The sequence below is a fragment of the Otolemur garnettii genome, unplaced genomic scaffold (assembly GCF_000181295.1).
Source record: "Otolemur garnettii isolate 467f Iridium unplaced genomic scaffold, OtoGar3 scaffold00002, whole genome shotgun sequence".
Taxonomy (NCBI): domain Eukaryota; kingdom Metazoa; phylum Chordata; class Mammalia; order Primates; family Galagidae; genus Otolemur; species Otolemur garnettii.
In genome coordinates this window covers 30,666,054-30,672,308 of record NW_003852397.1, presented here as the reverse complement: position 1 = coordinate 30,672,308, position 6,255 = coordinate 30,666,054, and the positions used below count along the sequence as shown (strand labels likewise).

The window sequence follows — 6,255 nt, the reverse complement described above, 5'->3', positions numbered from 1 at the left end:
CCTGCTACAGCTGGGCACCCCAGAACCCAGAGCTTGAAGCTGAAGCCTGCTACAGCTGGGCACCCCAAAACCCAGAGCTTAAAGCTGAAGCTTACATGCTATTAATTTTTCAAAGTGCAATCTCAGGGAGCAGGAGTAAGGTGAATGAAAGTGAGGCAAAGCAAGAAGGTTAAGTCAGCCTAAGGACGTATTTCTGAGCTGGCGATCACACGTGGTAAGCACAACTGATTGCTTGATCTCATGAAGCTGTCTCTCAGGAAGATGAATGAACTGCTGTACACCAGGACAATCTGCCTCCAGAAGAAGAATTTACTCTACGACTTTCATACCTGATTAGTGAGAAGTTTCCCTTCTCACTGGGTCTCATGGTCTCATGCAACACACCTCAGAGGCAAGAGGGAAGCCAAGAGTGGGAGGTGAGAGGCACCCAAGTGTGGGCAGGAAGGAAGGGACTGTAGAACTTGGCCTCTGTGAAGGTGGTGGAGCCCTTACACATCTGGTTACCCAGTAGCAGCCACAGTAGAAGGTGGCCAAGGGCCTCAGAAAGAGTCAAGGCCAGGAGGATTTGAGGTGCTGCCTAAGCTATGCCTCTTCACATTCTTTCCAGTTTTTTTAATAAATATTTTCAACACACACGTCAAACATGCACGTGTTATGAACACAATTACATATGAAAGAGGCAACAGTTAAAAACAAAATGATGAAAGTCCAGCCAAATTTTATTTCCTCCTACATTTTTTGATATGCTTGAAGTTTTATACAATAAAGATATTTTGGCTTATATAATAGGGAAAGATCATGTGGACGGTTTTAGAAAAGAAGGCAGAACAGTAAACATTTTTTTTCAAAGTAAAATAAAGTGGTTAAGAAAAAGTTTCTATGTTTTACTTGACAGGTATAGACAAAGTTGTCTTCTCCAATTAAAAATTGAGTCTTGGCTTTTTCTGCCCGTGGTGTCTCAAATTCATTCTTAAGGAATTGAGAACTTAATCTTCCAAAATGTCAAAAAGACCATCTTATGCCCCAGCTCCTGCAACACAAATGCCCAGCACACCAGGGTTTGTGGGATACAGTCCATACAGTCATCTCGCCTACAACAACTACAGGTTGGGAGGGAACCCGGGCACCAACAGCCGGGTCACGGCATCCTCTGGTATTACGATTCCAAAACCCCTAAAGCCACCAGGTAAGCCACTAATGCCCTACATGAGGTACAGCAGAAAGGTCTGGGACCAAGTAAAGGCTTCTAACCCTGACCTAAAGTTGTGGGAGATTGGCAAGATTGTTGGTGGCGTGTGGCGAGATCTCACTGATGAAGAGAAACAAGAATATTTAAACGAATACGAAGCAGAAAAGATAGAGTACAATGAATCTATGAAGGCCTATCATAATTCCCCCGCGTACCTGCTTACATAAATGCAGAAAGTCGTGCAGAAGCTGCTTTAGAGGAAGAAAGTCGACAGAGACAGACTCGCATGGAGAAAGGAGAACCTTCCATGAGCTTTCAGCCTGCTGAAGATCCAGATGATTATGATGATGGCTTTTCAATGAAGCATACAGCCACTGCCCTTTCCAGAGAAACCACCGCCTCATTAGTGAAATCCTTAGTGAGAGGGTGGTGCCAGACGTTCGGTCAGTTGTCACAACAGCTATGCAGGTCCTCAAACGACAGGTCCAATCTTTAACGGTTCATCAGTGAAAACTAGAAGCTGAACTTCTTCAAATAGAGGAACGACATCAAGAAAAGAAGAGGAAATTTCTGGAAAGCACAGATTCATTTAACAATGAACTTAAAAGGTTGTGCGGTCTGAAGGTAGAAGTGGATATGGAGAAGATCGCGCTGAGATTGCGCAGGCAGAGGAGCAGGCCCTCAAGAGGCAGGAGGAGGGGGAGAAGGAGGCGGCCGAGCAGGCCGAGCGGAGTCAGAGCAGTGTGGTCCCCGAGGAGGAGCAAGCGGGGAGCCGAGCTGAGGAAAAGAAAGACTAGGAGAACATTGCAGTGGAGACGGAGGAGACATACCTTGAAGAAACCCCAGAGAGCCAGCAGAATGGTGAAGAAGGCACATCAACTCCTGATGACAAGCAGAGTGGGCAGGAGGGGGTCGACAGCGTGGCTGAGGAAGGAACCAGTGATAGCAACACCAGCTCAGAGAGCAACAGTGCCACAGTGGAGGAGCCACCGACAGATCCCATACCAGAAGAGGAGAAAAAAGAATAGATGTTGCCTTGGTTTATGTGTTCTAAATACTTTTTTAAACGAAAAAATGTTTTTTGGTTTTAAAATAAAAATAAAAATTGAGTCTTTTAAAAAATTATTAGAAAAAAGTCAGTTTGGGGCAGCACCTGTGGTCCCATACACCGGAGGTGGTGGGTTCAAACCCAGCCCCAGCCAAAAACTGAAAAAGAAAGAAAGAAAGAAAGAAAGAAAGAAAGAAAGAAGTGAAGGAAAAGAAAAAAGTAAGTTTTTAAAAATATGAGACGTGTAACTCTTGCCTTATAATAAAATTACCATAGTTTCTAACTAATCTTAAAATATATTTTGTTTATACAGTCACAGGCCATATAACAAAGTTTTGGTCAACAATGGATTGTATGTATGATGGTAGTCCCATAAGATTATAATGGAGTGAAGAATTCCTGCTGCCAAGAGATGTCATAGCCATTATAATGTCATGAGTTGGGTGGCACCTGTGTCTCAGTGAGTAGGGCACCAGCCCCATATACCGAGGGTGGCACGTTTGAACCCAGCCCCAGCCAAACTTCAACAACAACAAAAAAATAGCTGAGCATTGTGGAGGGTGCCTATAGTCCCAGCTACTCGGGAGGCTGAGGCAAGAGAATTGCCTAAGCCCAAGAGCTGGAGGTTTCTGTGAGCTGTGACACCACAGCACTCAACTGAGGGTGACAGAGTAAGACTCTGTCTCTAAAAAAAAAATATAATGTCATAGTTCAATGCATTCCTCATGTATTTTCAGTGATGCTGGTGTAAATATGCCTACTGCACTCCCCATCATATAAAAATATAGCAGGCTTGGCACCTGTAGCTCAAGCAGCCAGGACACCAGCCACAAACACTGGAGATGGTAAGTTTGAACCCAACCCAAGCCTGTCAAACAATGACAACTACAACCAACAAATAGCCATGCGTTGTGGCAGGTGCCTGTAGTCCCAGCTGCTTGGGAGGCTGAGGCAAGAAAATCACTTAAGCCCAAGAGTTTGAGGTTGCTGTGAGCTGTGACACCACAGCACTCTACCCAGGGCAACAAAGGGAGACTCTGTCTCAACAAAAAAAAAAAGAAAAGAAACAGAAAGTATAGCACATACAATTATGTACAGTACATGATTCTTGATAATGGTAATAAATGACTGTGTTACTGGTTTATGTAGTTACTATACTATTTATCATTATTTGTAAGTGTACTCTTTCGGCTTATATAAAAAAGGGTAACTGTAAAACAGCCTCAGACAGCTCCTTCAGGAGGTCTTCCAGAAGAACGCACTGATATCACAGGAGGTGACAGCTCTATGCATGTTATTGCCCCTGAAGACCTTCCAGTGGGACAAGACGATGAGGTGACAGACAGTGATATTGATGATCCTGACCCTCTGTAGGTCTAGGCAAGTGTGCGTATTCATGTCTTAGCTTTAACAAAAAAGTTTAAAAAGAAAAAAATTCAAATTTTTAATATAAATAAAGCAAGTAGGATAAGACATAAAAGAAGAAAATATTTTTCTACATCTATGCAATGTATTTATGTTTTAAGCTGAGTGTTTTTTTGTTTTGGGGGGTTTTTTTAAGACAGAGCCTCAAGCTGTTCCCCTGGGTAGAGTGCCATGGCATCACAGCTCACAGCAACCTCCAACTCCTGGGCTCAAGCGAGTCTCCTGCCTCAGCCTCCCACCACAACGCCTGGCTATTTTTTGGTTGCAGCCATCCTTGATGTTTGGCGGGCCTGGGCTGGATTTGAACCTGCCACCTTAGGTGTATGTGGCTGGCACCTTAGCCACTTGAGCCATTGGCACCAAGCCAAAACTGAGTGTTATTACAAGAGTCAAAAAGTTTTAAAAAATTAAGTTTACAAAGTAAAATATTTACAACAAAGGTAAATTTATTGTTGAAGAAAGAAAAGATATGTTTATAAATTTAGAGTAACCTAAGCATACAGTGTAAATAAAGTCTACAGTAGTATACATAATGACCTAGGCCTTCACAGTCACCATTTACTCACTAAATCACCCAGCGTAACTTCCACTCCTCTGGCTCCATTCCTGTCCATACAAGCCTGGAATTTTTATCGTTTATAGCATATTTTTTACTGTACCTTTTCTATGTTTAGATACACAAATATCTAAGTTGTATTAAACTTGCTTATGGTTTTCAATATAGTAACACTCAGTACAGGTCTCTAGCCCAGGAGCAATAGGGCTATACCACACAGCCTGAGTGTGCAGTACGCTACATTATCTAGAGTTGTATAAATATACTCTATAATGTCTGCACAAAGGACCAACTACAAAATCACCTAGTGACACATTTCTTAGGATGTAGCCCTGTAGTTAAGTGACTCATGGCTGAATATCTTGTATCATCCATTTATTCACTCATACAAATAGCTAATAGCTGGTATTCACCAAATACTTTCTGAACCCTTACCAGTGACTGATGATAACAAGAATAATCAGAAAGAATTGTCACTCACTATCCAGGGGCCCAATAGGGTATGATTGGTTACAGTAGAGAAAATTCATGCTCACCAAGTGTCCAAATGCATTCTTACCTGTTCACCCTCCATCTCAATTAAGTTGGGACCATTGACTAGCTCTGTCCTCTGAACTGTAAGCAGAAGTGATGCGTGTCAATCCCAGGGTAAGCAACTGAGAACAGGCCACATGTGCTCAATGACACAGCTGCAGGAGGGACAAGCACCAGGAGACCTTTCACGAACAAGATACAAATCTTTTTTGTGTTGAGCCACTGAGATCTCAGAGTTGTTGCCACAGTGTAACCAAGCTTAGCCTGACATACACAGACATATAAATGATTACGATACACCAAGAGAAGATTAATAAGAGAGGTAAATTCAATGTGCCGTGAAAACAGAGAAAGGTGAATTAGCAAAGCTGGAGTTGACACAAACACTTCCTTTTTCATTGTTATATTCTTAATTGACAAAATTGTATATGCTTATGGAGTACAGCATAGTGTTTTAAAACATGTATGCATTGTGGAATGACTAAACGAAGCTAATTAACATATACTTTACTTCATATGTTTACCATTTTCTCTGTGTGTGTGGTGAGAATATTTAAAATCTACCCTCTTAGCAACTTTCAAGTATATGAGAACACTGTTATTTACTAAAGTCTCCAAGAGAGATCTATTGTGCAACATGGTGACTATAGTAAATAACAATGTATTTACTTCCTCCTGCCTAGCTGAAACTTGGTATCCTTTGACCACCATCTCCCCAATCCTCCAACCCATTCTACTCTCAGCTCCTCGCCAGGAGCATTTTCAATGGCAAGTCATAATAATCGTAACACTCAAGTGGAAGACCACCTTTCACTATAGCGTCCTCTTTCTGCAGACTCTTTCCTTGTTATGGAACCCACTAAAAACAGACAGTCTGTTTGGGTTGTCATCGTCTAGTAAATACACCAGAGCAGAGCATCCAAACACACTGCTGCTAAAATCCGAAGTAGCCCATCAAGTAATGTGGGGTAAGAAGTGCAAAGTACGCCACATCTCTCACTCTAGAAGGAATAGCCTAGCATGCTCCAGACGCTGAACCCCTAAAAATGTTACAATGTAGCAGATCCACCAGTTGTTGCAATGTTTATCTTTTACCCCTAATATGATATAACACAAAAGGTGCATTATCTTTGCAATATTTGTCCTGAAAATACATAACTCCAGTGTAATTGTGAGAAAATAACAGGCAGACTCAAAGGGAAGGTCTTTCTGCAAAATATTTAGCCAGGGCTTTTCATAAGTGTCAAGGTAACACAGGAAACAAAAAGGAAAGACAGAGAAATTATTAGAGTATAAAGAAGACTAAGGCGATAGCACAACTAAAAGCAATATGGTATCCTTCCTGGATTGAATCCTGGGGCAGAGAAAAAATTCAAGGTGGAAAAAAATTTGAAATTCAAATAAAGTCTGTCATTTGGTTAATAGTGTTGCACCGATATTTATTTCATAGTTTCTCTCTCTCTCTCTCTCTATATATATATATATATATATATTTTTTTTTTT

General features: G+C 41.5%; 1 pseudogene; it reads left to right on the top strand.

Annotated features, from left to right (window-relative positions):
- The first annotated feature begins 999 nt into the window (after positions 1-999).
- Positions 1,000-2,217, top strand: LOC100964402 (annotated as a pseudogene).
- The last annotated feature ends 4,038 nt before the right edge of the window (positions 2,218-6,255 follow it).